General features: G+C 35.8%; 1 pseudogene; it reads right to left on the bottom strand.

Moving 5' to 3' along the window:
* Positions 1 to 1,636: 1,636 nt before the first annotated feature.
* Positions 1,637 to 15,735, bottom strand: LOC117923052 (annotated as a pseudogene).
* Between the last annotated feature and the right edge of the window lie 11,932 nt (positions 15,736 to 27,667).

Raw genomic sequence — 27,667 nt, 5'->3', positions numbered from 1 at the left:
ATCCAAAAATTGTCACTATTAAATATACATACATATATATATATATATATATATATATATGTATTTCTCCATTTGTGAAAAGACTTCCTCTCTCTCCCTAAGAACCAGAAAAAACATGATTTTTCTTCTTTTTATGAAAATGAAGGTCAGAGTACTTGTGCTGTGGAAATAGAGTGATTATTGTATTTGTAGCCCCATTCATAACTTGAAGTAAGAAAATTTGTTAGTAAAACAACCAATGCCTAGAATTCCTTCCTTTAAAGAAGTTTATTGGAGATATATCTACTAACTACTGTTTCAGTTTGAACAGAGGAATTGATATTTCATTTATAAAAAAAATGCAGAAGTGTCTCAGAAGTTGCAACACTGTTAGTTCCTTGAGATTTCCAAGCTCCATAGGATTAATGGTCCCAGAGACTGCATTATGAGCAAGTGACCTATTCGTATAAATCCCATGTAAGGGATCCAGAGAAAAATGAACAAATATCAGAAGATGCTCTTATTTAAAGTTAAGGCTCATTCATGGCAGAAGATGCTCATTCATGATTGAATATGAGTTTAAGCATAACAAGTGATGATTAAGTACAATTGCAACAATACTTACAATAATTGCAATTTGTATCGTTAAGAAAAATACGTATATTTTGAAAAAAAAAACATATATTCTTTACAAAAATATGAACATTTTTTTTAAAGGCTAACTGAAACCCCATTAGACTTTATTTGGGTCTAAATATTCATTTAGATACCTTGGGAATTGATTTGAGTCCTTCCCCCACCTTGAAATTTAAACCCCATGTACATCTTTAAGAAAAAATAAGCACATTCTTAAAAAAAATACATACGTTTTTTGAGAGGCTAACTATGACCAATTAGACCCTATTATGTCTTAAGTATTCATTTGAGGAACCTTAAGAATGGATTTGAGATATTTCTGCACTTCGAAATACGAATTGGAACCATATGTACATTCTTAAGAAAAATACATACATTCTTCACAAAAAATATGTATATTTTTATTGAAGGTAAATTGAGATCCCATTAGGTCCTTATAGATCCTTAATTTTGTCCCTTTAGCACATATCTAAATTCACTTTCAGTGCTCCATAGTAGTTCCTTTGTGGCTCATAGCTACTCATACTACTTATTTTTTTTGAGCCACCTTGGAGACTCTAGTTGAGGGATTATTTGACCCCTTATTGTGATCTTTGGCGGTCTCGATTTAGACATAGGCTTTTCATTCATTTTTAGGATAGCTCAAAAAGTATAGTTTTTTTATTGTCATAAGTAATACTTACCTTCTCGTAATCTTTTCAAAGCGCTGCCTGTGCTTGCAGGAATTCTCAACTTGAGTTTGTCAAGCTCCAATTCAAGGGTTGAGTACCTGGTGCAAATGTTGTCCATGATTCTAATATGAAATTGGTATATATATAATATATTCAAGTATGATGGTGTTCAAACATCAATGTTTTCAATAATGCTTCCAACACTCTCTCCGGTATCTCACTCTATGTACATATCACTGTCTCCAGAACAAGAAGTACCAAGTACTGATAGAAGAAAGGAACCTTATAAGAAGATTAATAGAGTACTTGTAATGACAGAGGTACAATGTTATCCCAGTGGCAGAAACAAATCACCTTCCTTCTCCAATGATCTCATGGAGCATTGGTTCAGTGGGACTAACAGGGGAAGGCATTTGATCAGCTGTATTATCCTGCTTCCGGCTCTTAGATGCTACAGATGCCTGACTATCTTCGTTCAAAAAGCTGTTTGTTATGTCTTTGAAATCCCAATCTGTTAAGTAACTGGGTTTTGCTGTAACTATGCCTACTTCAATGTCTCCTGCAAGCATTGCTGCAACACGCGACATTGTTGGCCGCAGCATTGGTGATGCCTGGGTGCACAAGAGAGCCACTCCTATGATCCGACTGGCTTCACTATCATCAAATGCTGTCAATGTTGGATCCACCAGCTCCAAGCTTCTGTTATTTTCATGTAGATTCCATGCCTGGAAACATATAGAAATGACCATGAAGAAGGAATAAGCTTTTTTACTAACATTATCTTGGGAAAGAGAGACAAATATGAGAAGTTATTTCGCTATACCCATTCCAGAAGATATATCTTTTCAGTATCCAAGCTGTTATCAGAGTTTGGCCTCCCACTGAGGATCTCTAGAGCAACAACACCGAATCCGAAGACATCAGCTTTTTCTGTCAGATGCCCTCGCATTGCATACTCTGGTGCTAGGTAGCCACTTCAAGGTTACATCAAAATAGCTTAGTTGAGGTTAATTCAATGAAGGCTTGTAATGAGGCCTATGAATTTAAATAAGAAGGCATATTTCAAATCTAAAAAGTCCAGGAGCTTTCCTAAAAGAGGAATGAATTTGAATTTGGTAACAGCAGGTATCAGAACCAATCTATTCAATATAAAAATAAGCCATAGAAAGTGTCTTTTTTTTTTAGGCATGTATGAAGGCTATGTATATAGTTTCACTTAGATATAGACCATAGCAGAATACAGAAGTAGCAATAGAATGGTTCCAAAGAAACAGTTGAAGGAGCTCACATTGTGCCTGCAACTCGGGTGCTGATGTGTGTTTTCTTGTCATCATACAGCTTTGCCAGTCCAAAATCTGATATTTTTGGGAAGAGCTCTGCATCAAGGAGAATGTTACTAGCCTTAACATCCCTGTGTACAATCCTTGGCCTTGAGTCTTCATGAAGATAAGCCAACCCTCTAGCTGTTCCTAAGCATATATTGAAGCGGGTTGACCAATCAAGATGCAAATCATTTTTGCCTACAAGCAGCAGCACCCATTTGATTAAAAACAAATTAAACTAGCAGAAATGATGAAAAATTTCAGACAATTGTAGTCATTCTAAAACTGGTGAGTGCTCAAGAGTACGCAGATTTTTTCCTCTCCAAAGGCTCATAGAAGTGCAAGATGGAAAGTATTCTAAAAATCCATACCAAAGAGAGCCTGATCTAAGCTCTTGTTTTCAAGATGTTCGTAAACAAGGAGCCGTCTATTTCCTTCAATGCAGCACCCATACAACTTCACAAGGTTTCGATGCTGCACTGCAGATATGGCAGCAATCTCTGCCACAAATTGACTCTTTCCTTGTTGAGATACTACTGAAAGTTGCTTCACAGCTACTACCCTCCCATCATTAAGGGTGCCCTGTAGAACACTAAAATTCAGCAACATAATACTTTTGGAATTATTTAATGCTCTAATTACAATGAGAAAAGGTTTTGACATGCAATACATTATTGGTAAGTCAAATTAAGTTTACCTTGTACACGGGCCCAAATCCACCCTCCCCTAGCTTATTTGCAGGATTGAAGTCTTCTGTTGCAGTTCGTAACTCTGAATAACTGAAAGTGTTTGGTCTAGGGCCTATTCCAAGAAACTCTGCAAATTCATGGAACACAAATGTTATCGAAATATCAGTACAATTTTAGATAATGTCCATTTCATTTTGTAGAAAGTGGTGTCCTTCATATGATAGAAAAGGTTGTATCTAATCTTCTGTGCTGCAATCACCAGACTATTGAGGGTTTTCAAATTCCAAAGTAGAGCAGAAGCAGTACCTTCATCCTCATTGACGTATGAAGCTTTCCTTTTTATGTAAAGAACTGAACATATCAGTATCATGCTCACAACTCCAACAGAAACTGCAACACCCACAATCAACCCAGTGTTGTTCTTCTTTGAGGGAGGAATTGGTGGATTTCCAGCTACAGTTGGTGTAAAATCTGAGAAAAGAAGCACCATTTGGATCATCTTGTATTAACTGAAATTCATAAAATATCATTCAAATATGTTACCTGAAACAACACTGAGAGCTGAAATGGATGGTCCATAATAACCCTGGATTGGATTGCAGCAGGTTCCCTTACCGGCCCAAAACAGATGAATTTCGAGATAGTTTTCTGATACAGTAGCATAGAATTTTTTCTCAAGTGCTCTCTCAACCCCACCAGCCTCTTTTGATATGTCAAAGTCTTTGAATTGAAGGGCTCCCTGAAGAACAAGAAAAGAGATTAAAATAATCAAACGGATTGTAAATGGAAGAAATTTCATACAAGGCAAGACCGTTGAAGTTCAAATGAGGATGTTTAGATTTTCAGCTTTTACAATTTTTACCTGAATGTAAATATCAAAAACACGCCTGCCTAGACTCTCCCAAGTTTGTGTATCTCGATCTTTAAATACCGTTTCCGCAAATTCCAATCTTACTATGTAAGGTCCATTTTCAAGTCCCAGGCCATAGTATCTAAGTGATCCAGGTGATATCCTTGAACTCTGGAAAAGCTCTGGAGTATTAGTGCTGGTAACTTGCATCAAGTTGTTGTCAACATATGATGGATTGCTTCTGTCAGAAAACAACCCCACATTGCTCACTGCCCATTTTTCTGTACTGGTAACATAATAAGATGCTGCTCCAAGAGTTGAGTTTTCAGCCTCATACACTATGCCTTCTGCATTTCTCATCTCTGAGCCACCACACTTGATCGAGAAGTTGGCATCTGCCATTTATATATACACATATCTTATTCTTTTCTGAATAATTGCTTTTATCTTTGTTTTCATGTTGTTTATGGCAAGAACAAAGAGACTTACAGCGTGGAGTATTCTTATTGCATGGGAAGTTTCTCTGTAGACAATTCGATCCTGGCAAAAGACTGCAAGCACAAAGAATGAGTACGTCAAAATGGGAAGTTTCTTATCTATGCTATTTCATGTTAATTGCTTAATCTTAAACTAGATTTAAGATACTGTAAGTCACCTTCTGTTTGAGCTATCAAATGTGAAGTTGTTGGCCACTAAATTCCTGTATTATTCCATGCAACGTTCAGTGAGTAACAGTAGGAGTTATGCTCACAAAATATTCAAGTAAAGCAAATTCAATATCATTTGCATGTCAGTATATGTAAGTACAATAAGGTAACAATTATCTAATGAGAGCAGAACTTAGCAGAGTTAGCAGTCTGCTTCTCCATGGAAGAAGAATAGATCAAAATCCCCTATAAAAAGATGAATTAGATAGGATTAGAATAAAGTTCAACATCTCAACTCCCAATAACGATGTGCATCTAATGGTTCCATAGACTAACATATGTGCCCCCGTATGGAAGACCTTATTGTCTGCCACATGAATTTCTTGGACAACCAATTTCTAGTGAATGAATCCTCCACTATGTTGTGACAAACCTTGCTGTGACAACTCATGGCAAAGAACAATCATTGAAAACTAAATAAGAGAGTGAAAATAGCTATGTCAGTGAAGAACTTCCACTGTTGTGGAAGCAGATCACAATCTAGATCTCTCAAACCTTCTCAATGTGCTGAAGTATTTGAATACCTTCTCAATGGACTATTTATGTGATATGTATATTAATTTGCTTCTGGTTCACTATCTTTATCTACTTAAAATCTTCTTTGCAGCTCAACGATCATTCATTTCAAACTCACCAAGAAGTTGAACTTAAAAACGAAAAAGCAGAAAAACAAAGCAAAAAAACATGGTCCAGCTCCTTGCTTGAAATCATAAATCCTTCCTGAGGCATATAAATATGTTCTTTCCAACTTGCTATGCAAAATTGCAATCTTAACATCAAGGCGATCCAACTCTAAATCACAAAGAGCAACCATGGCAAAAAGCACCTACATTAGGTACTTTATGCATCAAGACGCTTCAACTGGGGTATTTATAATCTAAGCCAATGACAAACAGACCCATAAATACCTGAAAGTAACTTGGGCCAGCCCCAAAGCTCCTGTTAAAACTGAGGGAACTCACAAGACATGAACTTTGCAGTGTCATAAACAAAGTAACAGGTACAAATATCATACATCTAACATCTTAATTCCTAGATATCTAAATAATATCTAGATCAAGAATTTATGTAACAAGTATTGCAAATAGCCAATGTTTTTATAATTAGACCGGTCATTGAACAGAAAAAGTTACAAATTCATGGTTCACTGGTCAGATTGATGGTCAAATTGTGATCGAACCAATGATGTAATATATATATATATATTTTATATATTATTAAAATTATTAAAAAATTTAGAAATAAAAATAATAAATTTAACCTAAATTTTGACATCATTTACTATGTTTGTTGAACTATTTCTTTTTTCTTTTTATTTTATGTTAGTCACTTTGTGAAGTAAAAATATTAAATCTTTAATTTGAAAATATATAATTTAAATTTTGAATTATTAGTATTGTTAATAAAGGAATAAAAATATTTATTAAAAATAAATTATAAAGAGAATTTTTAAATAATACTAAATATGAGAGAGATTTCATTTTTTTAATATTAAATGTTTGTTATAACTGAAGTAATGAATGCCACCACATTAATATAATAAATGTTAATTAAGTATTATTTATGAGTTCCATTAATATTCATTAATGAGAATATTAATGGAAGTTATTTGGAAAGCCTATAAAAGAGCTTCCCATTCCCTATTATATGCATCCCTAAGTAAGAAAGAAATTTCTTACTTTTTCTCATTCTCTCTGTTTTTCATTCTCTCAACTTTCTCAATTCTCTTTTATGATTCCTTCTTTCCATTATATATATTGTTAAAGTAAGATATATTTTATCTCTACTACTTTATTTGGATTGTATTTATCCTTGTTTTACAACACGTTATTAGCACGAATTGCTCTGAAGGTAATTCTCGTATCTTAAACTTGAAGTTATTTATATAGAATAAAATTTTACATATCTATATTATTGTTGATTTTTTTTGTTATATATTGTTAAAATTTATAAACAAATTATTTGATTTTGTTTATAATCAATATTATACCAATGCTATCAATTTATTATAACTAATTATCATAATATTGTTTTGTCATATATTTGAAATTATTTGACAATGTCGAATCTCACAAAAGTCGAATTAATGACACTTGACATTTCGAGAAAGAACTATCTATCTTAGATCCTTGATGCTAAAATACATCTTGTTGCAATGAATCTTGGAGCTATGATCAAAGAAGGAAATCAAGCATCCCTGTGGGATCGTGTAAAAACACTGATTTTCCTTTGTCATCATCTCCATGAAGGTTTAACAAAAAAATAAGCTTTTGATGAGAAATCACCAACTCGTCCAACTAGATCTGAATCATTCTGTGAAGTGAATGCAATATGGTCCCAAACTCGTGGATGATGATGAGGACGTGGTCATGGTCGTGGAAGAAATCCCCAATACCATGGTTCTTATAGTAATAATTCACCAAATTCTCAGAAAAGGAAAGTCTCATTACACCACCAAAAGTGGAATAATACTGAGGTAAAACAAGAAAATGGGAAGCGTTTACAAGATAAACCTCCTAAGAACCATGAGAAGAATTGTTATAGATGTGGTATGAAGGAGAATTGATCGAGTACCTGTTGTACGCCCAAACATTTGGTCAACCTTTACCAAACATTAATAAAAGCAAAAGGAAAAGAGATAGAGATGAACTTTACCAATAGTAATGGATTGGACCTAACCTATCATGACATTGATTTCTTTGGAGGTTCTAGTGGAAAAAACAGACCATTTAATAAATGATGAAAAGATTAACATTGATTAATGTTACTTTATATATCAAATAATATAATATTATGTCTTATATTTTCATCTAATTTTCTTTTGTTATTTACATTATGCCTTGTTTTTTTTAGTTATATCTGAAATCCATGTGTTATTTGGTCTCAAGATGAATGGGGATGATGTATGTCTCACAGACTGTGCAACCACGCACACAATTCTTCGAGATAAAAGATATTTCCTCAAATTGACATTAATGAAAGCTAATGTAAGTACCATATACCCTACAAACTTAGTTGAAGGCTCTAGAAGAGCAAACATAACACTACCAAATGGAACTAGATTCCATATAAATGAAGCTTTATATTCTAGAAAATCCAGAAGAAATTTGCTCAGTTTTAAAGATATCCGCAGAAATGGATATCATATTGAAACTATGAACGAAGATAATGTAGAATATATTTACATTACTTCCATTATATCTGGCCAGAAGCTTATAATGGAAAAACTCCCGACTTTCTCCTTTGGGTTGTATCATACGACTATAAAGCCTATTGAATCATATGTTGTCGTGAACCAGAAGTTCAACAACCCAAAAGTTTTTGTCCTTTGGCATGACAAGCTAGGTCACCTAGGGTCTTCAATGATGCGTCGAATAATCGAACACTCACATGGGCATCCACTAAAGAACCAAAGATTCTTTCGCCCAATGAATACTCATGTGTTGCTTGCTCACAAGGTAAATTGATAGTCAACCCATCTTTTACTAAAGTCATATCTGAGTCACCAGTCTTTTTAGAAAGAATACATGGGGACATATGTGGGCTTACCCATCCACCATGTGGACTATTTCGTTATTTTATGATCTTAATAGATGCTTCTACTAGGTGGTCACATATTTGTCTCCTTTCTACATGTAACGTTGCCTTTGCTAAACTCATTGCACAATTTCTAGATTATCCAATTAAGACAACACGTCTTGATAATGCTGGCGAATTTACTTCTCAAACATTCATTGACTATTGCATGTTTGGTTGTGCAGTATATGTACCAATTGCACCTACACAACGCACTAAAATGGGTCCCCAACGAAGACTTGGGATTTATGTAAGTTTTGATTTTCCATCTATCATAAGATATATTGAACCTTTGACAGACGATGTTTTTACAGCCTGCTTTGCGGATTGTTATTTTAATGAGAGTGTTTTCCTGTCATTAGGGGAAGAAAAGTCGATTCCTAAAGAACGACGAGAGATTAGTTGGAAGACATCTACTATGACCCATCTTGATCCTCGTACAAATCAATGTGAATTAGAAGTTCAAAGGATCATTCATTTGCAAAATCTTGCAAATCAATTACTAGATGCATTCATTGATACAAAGAAAGTGACAAAATCACATATCCCGACTGCAAATACTCCAACACGGATTGATGTCTCTATAGGACAGTTAACAAATGAATCTAAGATACACCTGAAGCGTGGTAGACCTATCGGCTCAAAGGATGTAACTCCTCGGAAGAGGAGAACCCAAGAAAAACTTGGCACTCTAGAAGAAGCCATCAAAACGACTGATCAATTTAAAATTGATAAATCTATAGCCCCGGAAGAAGCACAAATAATGCAGAATGCCCTTGAATAGGCACATATTGAATGAGAAGACCTTGAAGAGGCACATGTACTTGAAAATTGTGAGATCTTAGTAAGTTATGTACACATGGGAGAAAAATGGGATTGAAATAATATTGTTATTAATAATATTTTCGCTTTTGAAGTGGCCTCCGATATCATAAGAAATGATGAAGATCCCGAACCACAAAATGTGGAAGAATGTCGACATAGAAATGATTAGCCAAAATGGAAAGAAGATATATAGGCAGAGTTAAACTCATTACAAAACGAGAAGTTTTTGGACCTGTAGTCCAAACACCTGAAGAAGTAAAGCCTGTTGGGTACAAATGGGTATTTGTACGAAAGCGCAATGAGAATAATGAGATCATAAGATATAAAGCGTGATTAGTAACACAAGGTTTCTTGTAGAGACATGGTATTGACTACGAGGAAACATACTCTCCTGTCATGAATGCAATCACATTTCGTTTCTTAATTAGTTTGCCTGCCTCAGAAGGACTAGATATGTGTCTCATGGATGTTATCACAACATATTTATACAGATCCATGGATAATGATATATACATGAAAATCCCTGAATGATTTAAATTTCCTTAAGAAAATAGTACAAAGCCTCGTAACATGTACTCAATCAAGTTTCAACGATCCTTTGTATGGATTAAAGTAATCTGGACACATGTGGTACAATCGCCTTAGCGAATACTTGCTAAAAGAAGGGTATGTGAATAACCCTATATGCCCATGCATTTTCATTAAGAAATCAGAAACAGGATTTGCAATTATTGCAGTCTATGTTGATGACTTAAATCTTGTTGGAACTCCTGAAGAGTTCACAAGAATAATAAATTATTTGAAAAAATAATTTGAAATGAAAGATCTTGGAAAAACAAAATTTTGTCTCAACCTATAGATCGAACATTTTCCAAATGGAGTTTTAGTACATCAATCAACATACATTAAAAAAGTTTTGAAGCATTTTTATATGGATAAAGCGCATTCTTTAAGTTCTCCAATGGTTGTCTGATCACTTGATGCAAAAAAAGACCCATTTCGTCTTTGCGAAAAAGATGAAGAATTACTTGGTCCTAAAGTACCATATCTTAGTGTCATTGGTGCACTTATGTATCTTGCCAATTGTTCATGTCCAGACATTGCCTTTTCTGTCAATTTATTAGTAAGATACAATTCCGCTCCAACTCGAAGACATTGGAATGGTATCAAACATCTATTGCGTTATCTTCACGGAACTACTGATATAGGTTTATTTTACTCAAGGGAATCAAAACAACAATTTCTTGGATATGCAGATGTAGGATATCTTTCAGATCCATATAAAGGTAGGTCACAAACAGGGCATGTGTTTAAATGCAATGGTACTAATATTTCATGGAGATCTTTCAAACAAACAATGGTGGCCACATCATCAAATCATTCAAAAATACTGGCAATTCATGAATGTATATGGCTAAGATTTATGATCTAACATATTTGGGAATCATGTGGACTCTTCTCTATCAAATGTGACCCAACAATATTATTTGAAGATAATATTGCATGCATTGCACAAATAATAAGGGGTTATATTAAAGGAGATAAAACTAAACACATTTCACCAAAATTCTTTTATACACATGAACTCTAAAAGAGTGGTGAAATGGATGAGTAATAGATACGCTAAGTGATAATCTAGCAGATTTATTCACCAAATCATTGTCAACCTTAACATTCAAGAAATTAATGCACGAGATTGGAATGCGTCAACTCAAGGATATCGACATGAGAGGGAATATGCTTGTAACAGGGTGTTAGTGTATAGTACTCTTTTTCCTTCTTCCAGGTTTTGCCCTACTGGGTTTTATTGACAAGGTTTTTAACGAGGCAGTCCTAACATACCAAGAGCAACTTAAAGAATTATAAGAATATTGTACCCTTTTTCCTTTACTAGGTTTTTCCCATAGGGTTTTTTACTAGCAAGGTTTTAATGAGGCATATTCTTCAATGTGGTGGACATCCAAGGGGGAGTGTTATAATTGAAGTAATGAATGCCACTACATTAATTATAATAAATGTTAATTAAATATTATTTATGACTTCCATTAATACTTATTAATGTAAACCATTAATGTTATTTATGAGTTCCATTAATATTCATTAATGAGAATATTAATGGAAGCTATTTGGAAAGCTTATAAAAGGGTTTCCCATCCCCTGTAATATGCATCCCTAAGCAAGAAAGAAATTTCCTACTTTCTCTCATTCTCTTTGTCTTTCATTCTCTCAACTTTCTCAATTCTCTTCTCTGAATCCTTCTTCTCATTATATTTATTGTTAAAGTAAGATATATTTTATCTCTACTACTTTATTTGCATTGTATTTATCCTTGTTTTACAATAATGTTATATTTTTACTTAAAAAATAAATTTATTTCTATTTCTATTCATTTCATAAATCAAATAATAATATGATATAAATATTATTATATATTTAATGGAAAATGACCTATTGTGAGGAATAAATATAAGAATAGTTTGAATTAAAAAAATGAAAACAAATAAATAAATTGCAAGATTCTCGGTGGGAGATTTGGAATCCAATGGGGTCCTCGTCGGCATGTAGAAACAACAACTTTGATGATGGTGGTTGCTTCAACGTGGTGTAGTTGGAGGCGTGCAGGGTGGAGTATGGAGTAGGGATAGTGGCTAGGCTTGCTAGGAAGAAGAGGGTGTGGCATACATATAAAGCAAAATGGTGTCGTTTCGATGCCAGATGCATCAAAATGACGTCATTTTGATGGCAAAAAAATATAAAAAATAAAAAATAAACTATAAGCCATTCGGTTTAGGGGAAACTAGTTGATTCAACCGATTCACCGGTTTCGACGGTTCTAGGCCTATCCAACTCGTGGCGATTCAGATCATCGAACTTGAATGTTGACCAACCGATGGTTGAACCGGTCGGATCGGCTGATCCGGTCTGATTTTTAAAACCATGCAAATAACAAGCTACAAAAATTGTCATACAATTCTCCCCTATAGTCATGGCCCTAGATACTTTATAAACTTCATATCAATTAAGAAAATTGTTTTTGGCTAGTAAATTTGAATTGATAGTCGAGATTCTTGTCCAAAAATTTCTGGTACGGTTGATGTTGATAAATAAAAAATTTAATAGATAATGATCTATATGAGCATGTGATGGCTAGAGCTTCAGAGTAATGTCTTAAACCTTGAAAATTAAGATGAAAGGGAAAATATGTATCATGATTTTAGAGACATACAATTGTAAACCTGAGGTTACCCATGAAGGAAAACTTCCTGAAAGTTCATTGTAAGACAAATCTCTGCATGCAAAGACATTTACAGGAGTTAGTTGGCATACTTTGCCCCATAAAATCAGAATGTTAAAGGAATTAAAAGACAGACATTATAACTTTCATTAAATGGATGTAAGCGATATGTCACATAGGTAAGAAATTTTATCATCCATTTCTTAGATGACCATAGTTGCACTAATATATTTTATAAGTAGTTATGAATGGCCCAAAGGCAGAACACATCCCCTGTAATAACCTTTTAAGTACTTTTAACTTATCAAAGACAGACACATGTAAACCAATATTTCAGACATATAAATGCATCTTAAATTTTTAAACAGTGGAATGTTAGTGGTTGCAAAATTCTGATACATTCAACTAACACTGGAAAAAAATACACTCACATATTTTGAAGTTGTTCACTTTTTTGGGTTGGAAGAGTTCCAGACAGGCTATTGTTTCCAAGAAACCTGACCATTTAAACAGGATGGGGGAGAAAAAAAAGTACAATTTAAGGTGAATGACATAACGAAGATCTCAAAGAAAGGATATTTGAATCTTACAAGTTAGCGAGAGAACCCAAGTTGAACAACGAACTGGGGATTCCACCGGTTAAGTTGTTGAAACTTAAATCCCTACAAAAGTAAATAAATAAAAAAAGAGTAAAAAAAGTAAAAAAGAGAATGGAAAATGGATAAAAGAAAAGAAAAATTGGTGAATCTGTAGGCACATTAGAACTTACAATCTTTGCAAACTTTGGAATTCTCCTATGTAAGAGGGAATACTTCCAGTGATTAATGCATTCCTCAGAACTCTATGAAAAAAGTAGATTAGTTCAAGTCAATTAAAGGACATACAAGAGATCCAAAAAGCAAAAAGAATAAGAACCGTTTATAAATGAATGGAGGATTATCTTACAAGTCGGTTAAGTTCTTCAAATCCTTAATGAAATCAAGAGATGAGCTCACATTGAATAAATCACTTATTCGCCTGCATAGTAATTCATGAACACAGTTGGAACTGGTCTATTTTCCATAATATATACATAGATAGATAGAAAGAAAGAAACACATAAAAATTCAGAAATGATTACAAAGGGATCGAAAACTCACAGAGAGCTCAATGAGGTCAATTTAGAAAAACTGGAAGGTATTGGACCTTCAAAAGAGTTACCTTGAAACCTCCTACAAGACCATTTGAGAGACTTCTCATCAGAAACCATTTCTCTACTGTGTGGATGGCTTGTTTGCTCAATTTTAAAGAGAAACAGAAGTTTTAGACAGCTTACAAAGATGTAAGCTTGGTCCAGTTCCCAATGAAGTCTGGTATCTTTCCACTGAATGGACAGTCTGATGCCCGCCTGAAAGCCAAAGAGGTGTTCATACAAATTAAGCTTTGGAAACATTACATCATGGATACAGTGGGAGGAAGCTAAAAAAGTGCCATGACCAGTTCGTAACATATCTTACACGACTTGCATGTTCTCAAGGTTAGCAAATGTTGAGGGAATCTCACCACCTACGCCAAGGCTGTTAATATAACTGTTGAATTCACAAGTCAAAAATTCTGTAACTTTCAGCTCATTTGAATCCCTCCGAAAAACTCCAATGTTTTCATTTTCAAAACATGCTCACACAAGAATAAAAGATAAAACTTACAGTTCCCGAAGGTTAACCAGATTTCCAAGTTCAGAGTACCAGAAAAATTATTTGAACTTAAGGACCTGCATTGAAGTAAAAGAAAAAACAAAATAGTAATATACTATAGAAATTTTTTTCGTTAGTATATGGTTTGTTAGCTTATTGACTTCTATCTAAGAGACTCAATATGTGAGGTAGGAAGCCTTCAATTGCTGTTCTTCCATCCTTCTCTTAATGAAATCCCTTCGGATAATGCCCGACTTCTTTCTGTGGCTTTCTTTTATGATTTCCTTAAATTCTCCCATGGGTCTAATGGACCAAGCAAGACATTCAGTTTGGATGGATCGCTTTTAGAAGCTTTATGTTTTAGGTGAGGAGGTTGAAATGGATCCAATATTCTCATCGGTTCTTCTTTATCAGCATAAACCATATGAGTCTCCAAGCTTTCTAGACCTCTTCCAAGCTACCACAATAAATCTTGAGATTTATCCATACCTAGAATTCCTCTAACCTTCTCTGCAGTTCCTTAAACAAGAAGATTTATTACTTCCATCTATTGTTTCATTTTGTACAGAGCAATTGATATTTCGTTTTAAAAAAAATGCAGAAGTGTTTCAGAACTTACAACACTGTTAGTTCCTTGAGATTTCCAAGTTCCATTGGAATGGTCCCAGAGAGTGCATTGTGAGCAAGTGACCTATTCATATAAAACCCACGTAAGAGATCCACAAAAAAATCAACAAATATCAGAAGATGCTCTTATTTAAAGTTAACTGGCAGCCTTGGTCATTTAATAATCAACCCTGAAGTCGCTGTTTTTAAGTTTTGCATCACCATCATCATCATATCTCATGATATCTTAGAAGCAAGCCTCTCTTTCATACAACACAATAGAATTGTTTAATCTTCTTAGCATTGCATTGTAGCTCACTGAACTTCCATATTTCTACAGATGGAAAACTAGTTTGGGAGTTACAAATGGATGCTGTAAAACAACTGATAATTAAGTATAACTGTAAGAATACTTACAATAATTGCAATTTGGATAAATTTCCAATAAATGAAGGCAAAGGACCTGTGAAGTAATTTTGATCAATCTTCCTGCAAATTTTATTTTATTTTTCATGAAAAGGTTAAAATTTTACTCATGAAGCCTAGTTGCCACTAATTAAGATTCAAGAACAAAATGGATAGTCTGAATTGAAAGAAGGTTTGAGACAGAAATTAATTCTCACAAAAAGGTGAGATAAGTCAGAGCTGTGAGTTCCTCTGGAATGACTCCTCTTCTGTTCAAAGCATACACTCTCCTGAAATGAATAAACACATAATTAATTAAATAGCTAAATAGCATACAGATAGATATATGATTTTTTATAATAACACTTACAGCTGAGTAATGTGGCAGGTGGTAGAATTATTGTAAGTACAGTCACAAGTGATAGCTGGGTTGTTAGCTGTCTCCTCAAATCCACTCCCACTTATGGCTGACCCGGTGCCTGGCTCCCCACTGATGTTCCACAATGCCGCCGACTGTGTGTCCCATTGTTGGAATATTGAGTTCAATGCTTCAGCTGCCATTCACAAACATTCTCATCAACCATTTGTCTAAACTTACATTTTACACTTTTCTCCTCAAATTTTCTTATTAACTTCAAATACTTTTCTTTTCAACTTTAATTGAAACATATTAATTTTTCTAAGAAAAAAAAAGTGGATGTTTCCTATTTTTAAAAGCCAGATGCACAATGTTTGAAGATTTAGCATAATTTTAAAGAATGTTCCTATTGTTATCATTATATGTGCAACAGTACTAATTACCTGTACATGTATTCTTGATTGCTAAAAATAGAAGTTAAATGTGATTGAAATTGACCCATTAATTATAACCATATTTATTTAAATAAAAGAAAACAATTTAGTCATAACATATTTTTCTATTCAATTTTGATTTTATTTAGGCTATGAATTTAAGTGAGAAGTGAAAGTCGGCTCAAATTTGGGTTCTCACGTAAAACGTGGATTAGTGTGAACGGGATTGAAAAAAGTCAAAGTATGCAAAAGTTTCATAATCATTATGTTGAAAAATGATTTTCATAAATCCTTTAAGAAGAATTGGTTGGTTTCTTTGTTGACTGTTGATGAATTTCATTATCAAAATAATTAAGTGCTTAGCATAATTCAAAAGGTAGTTTAAAATTATTATTCTCCCCTTAACAAGAAACAATCCAATGGTATGGGTCTCATTGTGAAGTTTTTTAAAACAACTGTTAAAAAATAGTTTTTGACAATACTTTTTTGAACTATTTTTAGAACTAAAATTTTGTTTGAAAATTCAAAATAAGAAAAATAATTTTCCTAACTTAATTTTCATCAAGGTCCTACTTTTTTATGCCAAGGTAATTTAGGTAAAAGTTTTTAAAGTGTTTTTTTTATTTTTTTTTATTTTTAAATTTTCAATTGTTAATAAAAAATAACAGTCGGAATATCTAAATTTATTTTAGAAAAAATGTTTTCATATTAATTTTTATTTATAACTTTTATGATAAAATCATTTATGAGGAAATCATTTCTCTTTGCCTTTATGTTCAACTCATTAATTTAACCTTTCCATCTAAATCATAAGATTTTAAACTTCTAAATAATATTTCTCTTTCACAGTATTCAGTTGTCAAGTGAGACCTAATCATATACAAATGTTACCAACTTAAAAGTGATGCCCATATGCTAGAATTTAGTTTACTTGATCAAGAAGTATAAAAATTCAGAAATAAAGTAATTTTCTAGTCAATAGCTTCCTTATTTCTGAATCCAAGTGATGATCTTCCTTCCTTTCCTATTACATTCAACATACAAGATTGAGGTATTTGGTGAAGAGAATCAAAAGACGAAACAATTGAAAAACATCCACCTAAACCCACCATTGAAGCCAAGGGTCAAAATAAATGTGCAATATTTTGGAGTGCAGTCACCATCTCCATCTAAATCTCAGGCGGCATTACTTTATATTTTATTATTTCAGCAGGTAATCTGTCAACATTTTTAAAATTTAAAATTCATGTTTTCTTCTATGGCTAAGCATGTCAGATATCTTATTTTATCAAATATAATGGCATGTCTCCTCATCTAAAACAAACAAATAAATAAAATTGAAGGATGTATTTTATATTATATGATAGGATTAGCAATATGCAGAAGCTTTGGTAAGCTCCCAGAAGTTAGATTTCTTGAATAAGAAGCAAGACTTCCAAGAATGGTAGAGAAAAAAATTACAGATGAAATGAAACACCAACACCATTACTAGAGAATTAATCTTTGAGGAGGAAGCTACTGATTAAGAGTGATATCAATTAAACCATGAACATCAAATTAGAAAAGGGTTCCAAGCCATAAAAATATGGGGAGAGAAAGAGAGAGAAAGAGAGAAACAGATGATATACATGGATAGGGACTAGGGAGGTACCTTCAGATGCGTCCAAAGTAGCATTCTGAGCAGTTGATCCCTGAAATAACGGGAAGATGAAGAAGAAGAAGAAGAAGGTGGTCATGCAACCCAGATGAGGAAGAAGAAGTGGATGATGAGAAGCTCGTTTCACTTTAAAATTCATCTTAATCAGCTGTGTGATTCTGTGTTACAAAACATCTGAGGAGCAGCAGAGAGGTTTCAGTCTTCCAGATATAAAAATGAGTAAGAGTTGAGAGCTTGTATGAGTATGAGGGAAGTTCATCAATATTATTGACTCTACACAATATGCAGTCATGGTGACGTGAAGAGAGGCGATGCTATTCAGAAAAATGTAGTTACTTAGACCCAGAAGAGCCATTGACCACTGTATTCTCACGTGCCTTTGAATGACATATTGGCCTTTGTATGAAAATATGTCTTCTTCAATGATATAATGTCATACTACGAATATTTGAGTTTAGTTTATAGTTTCAACTTGCTCGCCTGCTTCGTTGAAAATTCTCGATAAGGCCTAGTTAAGAAAGTTATGTTTTTTTAATTACTTTATTATTTTTTATTATCATAAGTATTCTTATATATATTTTTTTTTATTGAAAATGGCAATTAGGATTGCAACATCAAATTGACATTAACCCAACTTAACCTGATTTAAAATGATGTAAACTTAGGTTGAGAACTTTTATCCTAATATAAGATCAAATTTGATATCTTTACAGGCTTCACCAACTTGACATGAAATTCAACCTATCACATCATAACAGAAGATTGAAAAAAAAAATGGCAACTTGTTACACAATCTGAGTAAGTGGTTTCGTCTAGCTGCCAAGAGTTTGATGAAAGAAACGACCAACAATTTTGTCTAAGTCTCATAAGATGCAGACGACTATAGTCCTTGCACAAAAGGTTGTCCAGATGGTTTGTTTGGGTACACCCCTCCAATGCTAAAGTCAGTAAGTGACTCAAGCAAGTAAGGGATTTTTTTCCTAAAGAAAGCCCCTACCATTTGTAGAATCCGCATAGTTATTTATACTTTTTGCGATATAATGTTTTTCTAGGTGTCTTAATAGCACCTTAACTACGCTTGATTGCGCGATATTATGACATTGACTACCGATGTATAATGGTTGTCTAGCCATGATGACTCATTGAGGATGGAATGTTTTCCAATAATGACTATAGTTAATGTGGAGCGTGTCTAGTGCGCAATTTGCGCATTAATAGGTGAGTAAATACATGATGGACAGTTAGGCCTCAATCATATTGCATCCATGTAGGATTTATCCTTAGGGCCATTGGGCCATACGACTGAAGTCGGTCTCCTAGACGGCTTGCCCAGCCAAACGAGCATGAAAAAGTATAGGACTTTAGGACGACTTTGCAAAGGGGGTTCCACAATGGCCCTCAAGTCTTGCAGTTGGGCTCAGATGGAGATCAATTGTCCAAATGCAAGAGTTATGAATTTTGGAGAATTTGAAATCATGGCGCCAAAATCCACGTGTCCTACACTCACTTGTTGAGAGGTCATATCATTTGAGGCATTGTGTCAAGCTGCGCATTCCTTCAAACGCCTCAATTTCTGTAACCATACCATATATAGGTTGATTGTTTTTAGGCAGATGGTTCATTTCTTAGCTTTTATTACTCTTGGCTGTCTTTTCGTCTTCACTAGCAACGCTTCAGGCCTTCATAGTTTCCATCGTCGACGGTCCATTCTCAGTAGGGCGACTCTACTTCCACCACAACACAATTCGCTAGGTACGTAGTTCCTCTTTGATCTCTATTTTTATGGTTTTTTTCACTGATGAATGCACTCCAACCAGTTTTTCTCCTTGTGCTTCCATAAATCTTTGTTGAAATATGTTCTTGCGTCAATTTGGTTGTGGCATTGGAGTCTATTTTTGCCTATTACTAGCATTATGTTGAGTTCTATAGCATTTTTGGGCTCAGGCGAGACTATGGTTTGAGGTCATCGACGTTGTTTGGACATGACTTGCTCAACAAGTTTTGTGTTAGGTTGTTTAGGGTAGGAGATGCATCACTTTTCGTGTGATGAACATAGCTTTTGTTTAGGTGCCTTTGTACGGTGTCCCCATGCTAACTAGTTAGCGCTTTTGTCGTGCAAGTGTTCATTTGACCCTTTGTTTTGTTTGTAAATATGGACATAAGTGAGGTTGCATCCACAAGCGGCAGAACTCAGCGCAGTGGGGCTAAGTCATCTTGGTCTAGTCGTTCCCTGACGAGGCATCCAATAGATGAGTTGTCCAAGCAGGAATTCCATGCTTGCTTCTATATGCCGGACTCAATTTCCTTCCAACTATCAAATAGAGAAGCTTCGTCTATAGACGGGCTTCCCAACAATATGATATATTTCATAGAAAAATAATTTGGAGTGGGACTCCAATTGCCCATCCCCTCCTTAGTGAATCAATTCTTGCATTTTTCTCGGATTCCACCTACTTTCATCCATCCCAACGTCATCTGGATTTTGATGGGATGTAATGTCTTAGACACCCTATATCAGTTGGACTTGTCTTTACTAGAGGTGCTATATATCTACACCATAAAGATGAGCCATAAAGAATGATTTAGTTCATCAGCTCACATCCTCTCTCTACAGTTCATAACTGGACTGCTATACTCTAGTAAAGGTTTGGCCAAAGGACATGTACTAGTTTCTAGTCTATGGAATGGATCAACAGAGGCTCTTAATAGGCTATTTAAGCCCACACGATCTTTAGAGATACCAAGTATTGAATGCTTTCATTACTTGTTTATGATTTGTATACTTCTTAGTCTCATTTTCTTGCGACTTCCACTAATATGTGTTATGTTCACGTAGACAAAGATAGACAAGGCTACTTGGTTAAGTGGGTAGAGAAGTCATCTTTTACCCGCCTCAACAAATTGTTTAAGATTGACTAGACCGAACGGAATCACAGTGTGCTGCTTATAGAGAAGAATATGAGGATCATTCTTACTCAAGCTAAGTCATTTGTAAGCCCTTTTCTTTCATGGCAAGCACCATCGACTCTTTTGTCGAGCGAGCACTTTGTGTTAAAGGATTTACCTTTCTACGAGGTCGCTCATTTTGCTAACGTTGAGGTAAGACAGGTCTGTTTAGACGTTAGGGAGAAAAAACACCAAGAAGGGACTTTGTGTTAAGTCCTTAGTTCAACTTCTCGAGTAACTTCAAGCCTTACCCCCAGACCAGCAAAGAAGAAGATCGTCGTTCGGCCTCAAGCTCAGACGATTGTGACCAAGACAGATGAGATGTTCGGAGCAGGACTAGCTGAGTGGTGTGAGATTGTCGAGCTAGTCGTGTCGTCTATAATTGAAGAAGTGAAAAAAGAAGAAATGGTTGCCAATCTATGAGTCAGCTTCCACGAGCAGCAATAGAAAAGGTTGAACGAGGCTGTTGAATTCGGGCCCTCATAAAAAAGGTAAAGGACGGGCAATGAAAAAAGCTCATCCTCTAAGCTTGTTACCACACCTCCATTGGTGTCGATTCCCCATCTCCGCCCGCTCCTAAGGCACAAGACATGGAAAACATTCATTTTCACGGGTTAGGAGAGACAATCACCATACCATGTAATGACTCTACACCTAGTGCGCAAATTTTGCTGACTACTCTCATCAATATGTCCAACCAAGAAGTGTTAGACGTCCTTTTGGAGTGTTTCCCCACATTCACCAATATGGAGCCTCCAACATCCCATATGAACAAGTTTTTCCCAATACTAGAGAAAATTTCAATGGATGTGACTGCTAACCCTCATCAGAACTTCATGACTTGCGTCCCACATGGGACCACAGATAAGACCATTGAAGCAATCATGCACTTGAAGGATTACATGGCCATGTAGATAGCGGAAGTGGTATAATACCTTTTACACATAATGTATGTGCTTTTACATATCATTTTCCTTACTTGTTCTTTTTAGCACTTTGTGATAGATTGTAGTCAAGGTCCGAAATCTAATGAGACAACGTTCTCATCTTTTTGAACAGTTGAAAGCAACTAAGAAAATTGGGGCACATACGACCCTAGCCGTGGACTGCCAAAATGAACTATCGGCCAAGTTGGAAATGGCAAAGACAACCGAAGCCGCTGCACAGAAGGCGATAGTTAAGGGTACATGCCTACTGAGAAAGAGGAAATTGAAGAATGATGTGCTTCAGGCCGAGATTCGTCAACTAAAATTGGATATGGCTACCTTAGAATCATCCAAGACCAAAACTGAAGAAGAAGGTGTTCAACTGAAGTCAGAGCTTGAGCAAACCATGTTCGGCTTTGCCAAGGAAAAGAAGAAGCTAGAGGTGGCCTATCAGCAACAAGTAGATGACATGTTCTTCTATGGCTATCACTGTTGTATGAAAAAACATGGCATCATCGATGACATCCTTAGCATTCCTTCAAACGAGGAAAATGAAGCTGAGCTAGTTGAGGGTGTCGGGCAAGGGGATAACTCAAGAGTGAAAGACGAATCTATAACAACTAGCCATGAAGATCAGAACACTGCCTAAGAATATTGCTTTCATTGTTCTTTTTTTTTTTTTTTTTTTTTGTTTAGGCAATTTTATTATATAGACATTGACCTTTTGGCCTTTTTTAGATGCTATAAATGAACATAGTTTTTTAAGGAATTTGTCTATTTATGGAATTTTCCTGTGTATTTGGTTTGTTTCATCACACTCACTACTTGGCACAAGTTATTCTCTTGGCCTTGAGTAGCATTAACTATTTCGAGCCTTTTGTCATTTCTTTTATAGGAGCTTATTACTTGCTTTAAGGCTTGTGTCGCTTAAGCTATGCCTTTAAGTTATAGTTTGCGCCATATTGGTCATGTCATTTACAATCTAACTTATAGCCATTCAAAAATAAAATACAATTATGTACAAGTTGTTTATTGATAATATTTCTTCAAATTTTCTACATTCCAAGGATAAAGCAGTGGCGTTTCGTTTAATGTCTATAGGTGGTATGCCCTTGTTCTTCCTGTCTTGAGTACAACTACGGGCGTGCTCTTTTGTCATATTGAGCCATTGTTATTTGCTAGTAAGAGGCCAGTTGGACATTTGTGGCCTCGTGTTCTTCATCTGCCCAATCTAGATGTATTTCAAGATTTGCTTCATTGATTTTCGATTCTTGCACTGTTGTTCTGATCGTGGGTAGTCCTATCTTGATAGGAATGAAAACTTTCATGTTGTATGCTAAAGCAAAGGGGTGACCCTAATAAGTTGTCTACTGGTGGTTCTATAAGCCCATAATACGCCAGGCAATTCATCTACCCATTTGTCTATCGCTCCTTCCAACCGTCTCTTTAAAGAATTTAACAATGTTTTATTCATCGTCTCTACCTGCACATTACTTTGCGTATATTGAGGTGCTGAATAAACATTTTTAATCTTCAGTTTTGAACAAAACTCTCGAAATGTACTACTATCAAACTATGGTTAGTTGTCTGTGACAATGGTGTGAGGAATTCCAAATAGGAAAACAATGTTTTTCCAGACGAACTTTGTCACATTTTTGTCTTTGATGCTAGCATAGGCCTCAACTTCCACCTACTTGTTGAAATCATCTGTGGCTACAAGCAGGAGCTTTTTTGAGCTATGCCAGTTGGTAATGGGCCGACTATGTCCATTCCCCACTAAGAAAATGACCATGGACTGGTTACTAGGTTAAGGAAGTTGGTTGGTAATCAAGGAATAGGTGCATGCCTTTTACGTTGATCACATTTGCAAACATAATCCTCAGCATCTCATTTCATTGTAGGCCAGTAATAGCCTTGAGAATAGGCTCAATGCGCTAAGGTTCGTCATTTTGGGTAGTTTTCGTATACACCTTCATGCAATTCAACCAAAACTTACTGAGCCTCTGAATTGGTGATTACTACTCAAAAAGTGTTATTTGATAGCATGTAATTAATCCTTTTAAACACTTTTGAGTAGTAGTTATTGCCTTTTAACCCAATTAACATGTTAAGCCCCTTTGCAATCAATTCTAATCAAATTGTCTTAAGTTTTGGTGTTTTGATAGCTTTTTGATCACCAAAGCAATATGAGATTGAGGAGAGTTATTTGGAATCCATGGCAAAGCAATGGGAAGCTCAGAGGCATGAAGAACCAAAGCTTTGAAGTCCTTTGCCATAAGCAAATCCGGAATGCAAGGAGGGGAAAAGATAAATCTATCATGAAGCATTCTTGATAACAGTCATGTCAGCCACTTTTGGAGCACTTCCTGAAGTCCAATTTATACATGCTATATGTCATTTTAAAGCTTAGGAAGTCAACAATCCAATGCTTCAAACGGTATGCAATTCGGAGTTGAAATGAAGGAGTTGCAGCCATTGGAAGCCGATCACTCCAAGCTAAAGGAAGAATTTTGCACAGCGTTGCGAAATCACCCTTTTGTTGTGGAATTATTTCGTAGCCTTTTTGCACAGTGCTGTGGATTTTCCCCTGAAGTTTCACGACGCAATGGAAGCCAAACACCACAAGATGAAAGCCAACTTCGCAGCGCTGTGGAATCAGCCTTTTGCTGCGAAGTGATTTCGCAGCCCTTTTTGTTCATCTGCGAAATTTCGCAGACCATGTTTTCACCTACGAAATGGTCCTTAGTGCTTCCCAATATTTGTAACCGACACTTGGAGATATTTTTCATTAGATTTTTGTTGTTTAAATCCCCAAACTCTCCTTGTAAGCCACCAATTATAGGATTCCTTAGCTTTTAAGTTAGGAAAAAGGCTAAATATCCATGTAATAGCTATTAATGTAATTTTTCATATAAATAGAGCCCGGAGAGCCTGTTCTCAGGGTGATGAACCTTTTGTAAAAGTTTGAAAGAAAGTAAAATACAGAGCTTGAGCTCTACCTTACCTTCTCACTTTGATTGTATTTTTCATTTACTTAGTTATGCACTCTCTGAGGAATTTTCCCCAGAGAATGAGTAACTAAACCTTTTAGTTCCTTGGAGTTAAAGTTGCCGGGAAAGGTTCCAAGTGCAAGAATCAGAAGCTTTGTGGTTTCAGCTATGAATGAAGAGAAAGTGTGTCCCGTGAATGGTTTCTATGTTTTTAGTTAACTTAAAACGCCTTGGAGTCACCTGGGCCAACACTTGGTAAGGCAAGTGATCTCTATCCATGGAGATGCACTATTTTACCCCTTGCGAGCCTCTGGGAGGTGACTTGAAGGTGGGATTTTCTAGAATTGCCAACACTTGGTAAGCTTTTGGACTCTAAGGAGACATCCATTAGTTATCTCTTGCGAGCTTGAGAAAGGAAGTCCAAGGTTAAAGATCACCTTGAATGGTAAAGGCTAAGTGAGAGGCTCGAACCATTGCAAGTTGCATCAGTGAGAGAATTAAAGCTGAAATCCAATTAAGGGATGCATTTGTACAAGCACCGGTTAGAGAATTGACTTTATGTTAATTCTCTAATGCGAGGAAATGAACCAACTGACCGGAGCTATGTTTTTGCATGAGGAACCTCCCCTGTGAACCTGAATCTCCAAGGAATGTTTTTCTTCATAAGTAATTTTCATTACTTGCTGTGTCGGTAGTCTAAGTCTAACCCTTTTTCAACCAAAGTTTGTGTTTTATTTCTTAAGCTACCTTGAAATGAAACAACACCAATTCACTTTGAATTGGTATCATTTTCAGTTTGAAAACCCTTCCCAGTGAACGATCCTAGAGCCACTATGCTATAGTAGCTTTTTCTTTGCTACCCTAGTTCATGGTGTAATAGGTTATAAATTTTGTTGATTACTCCCTCTATCAAGGAGCACCAGCTGGACAAGAATCAGCTGAGACACCAATTAGGCATGAATCAATTGGTTAAGCATTTCAAATAAGGCCCCCCAAAGGACCGTTTGTACAATTGATCATTGATCAAAGTAAACTAGGCAGCCTAAACACGAAGTTTATGTGCTTATTTTCCATCCTCCGTGACTTCACCAGGGCAGAGGTAGTTGGCAATATGATGCATTCACCCTACATCTACATGGGCTACATCATGGATCCGTTCTGATGTGATAGAAGACATGGGTTGGATGTAGACTAGCAACATGATAGATTCGGTGATTGGTAGGGTGACGACAACTCCAGCCAGTGCATCTGCTTTTTCGTTCTCTTCAAGGAGAATATGATTGACTCTTCAATCAACCATCTTGGCTAAACGAGCTTCCACACTATTGAGGTAGCAAGCCATGCATTCGTTCTTGGCCTCATATTCACGCTAGATTTGCCTAACCACTAATTGAAAGTCACTTCGTATTTCCACTTTTGATGCTGCAAGTATTAAGGCGAGTCCGAGGCCAACTATCATTACCTCGTATTTAACCTCATTGTTAGATGCGGGAAAATCGATGTGGATGGACTTCTCAATCTGCTCCTTAGTAAGGGAGAATAGTACGAGTCCTACCCCAACCTTTGATGTTCTTAAGGCTTTGTCTACATGCAGGATCCACCAGTGGTTGGTGGTGTCAATTTGTACTTGTTTTCGGGGTAGCTCAGTTATAAAATCTACGAGGACCTTGCCTTTTAGTGACAAGCGAGGCTTATACTATATGTCATACTTGCTTAACTCAATAGCCCACTTCATCATACGTCCAGATAGATGTGGCTTGTGCAAGGTGACCCTGAATGGTTTATTTGTCAAGATTGTAACTTGATGTTCCTAGAAGTATGGACGAAGCTTTTAAGCAGCAATGTGCAATGCTAGCGCTATCTACTCTACTTGAGAATAACGGGTCTTAGCGTCTACTAGAGCTTTACTCACATAGTAGACGGGTTTTTTGCTCGTCTTCTGTGGCTTGTTGAAATAGGACGGTGCTAACTGCATGGTTTGATGCAACAAGATACATGTATAGTTCATCCCCCACCTGTAGACTGCTTAAGTGGGAGGTTCTGTGAGGTATCGCTTAATAGAATTGAAGACACTTTTGCACTCCTCTATCTAGCTAAATGTTTGGGTTCCGCATAGAATAGTGAAGAAATGATAGAGATTATAAGTGAATTGGGCTATAAATCGGCCCAAGGCTACGAGACGACCCATTAGTTGCTGCATTTCCTTCTTAGTGGACAAAATGGGTGTCTCAAGCATGACTTTCACTTGGTCTGGGTTTATTTAGATTCCTCATTGATTCACCAAAAAACCAAGAAACTTGCCTGTGCTAAAGCTAAACGCACTTTTAAGCGGGTTGAGTTTCATATTATACTTCTGCATTAGGCCCGCTTCTTCTAAGTGCTGAACGTGTTTTGAGCGGGTTTTACTTTTGAGGACTATGTCATCAATGTACACCTCCACTGTTCGTCCTATCAATGGTTTAAAGATTTTTATCATTAACCTCTGATATGTTATGCCTGCATTTTTTAGCCCAAAAGGCATGATGTTATAGCAGTATAATTTGTAAGGCGTGATGAAGGTCATTTTTTCTTGATTAAGATGGAACATAAGGATTTGGTGGTAACCAAAGAAAACATCTAGGAAATAGAGCATTCCATTCCTAGACATAGAATCAACAATCTGATCAATTCGGGGCAAAGAGAAGCTATCCTTCGAGCAAACATCGTTTAAGTTCATATAGTTCACACACACTCGCCAAGTTTCTCCTTTCTTTGGGACTACAATGACATTGGCTAACCAATCTAGATAGGTGACTTCCTAGATAAAGCCAATGGTCAATAGATGTGGACTTTCTGTCTCACATGACGCATGTTTGGGAGAATATTCAATTTATGAGAAACCACAGAAGGGTTGATTCTTGGCATATCCACATGCGTCCAAGCAAAGATATCTGTATTTCGACGAAATAAGGCTTCTAAGTGGCTACGTTCCTCCATCGTTAGCAAAGAGCAAGCACTTGTCATACGACCTTCTTCGTCTAATAAGGTTAGGGGGAACAGATGATCAACAATTGGTGGATCTCTCTCTACCTGCTACTGTAATTGCTATTGGCTCTTTGCACTTGACGACTCAAGTTCATCTCTAATTGGGTCTATTTGCTCAACTTCTACTGTCACTTGGTAGCATTGTCAGACAACCAATT

Source organism: Vitis riparia, chromosome 10 (genome assembly GCF_004353265.1).
Source record: "Vitis riparia cultivar Riparia Gloire de Montpellier isolate 1030 chromosome 10, EGFV_Vit.rip_1.0, whole genome shotgun sequence".
NCBI classification, from domain to species: Eukaryota; Viridiplantae; Streptophyta; class Magnoliopsida; order Vitales; family Vitaceae; genus Vitis; species Vitis riparia.
This window is presented reverse-complemented; position numbering and strand designations above follow the sequence as displayed.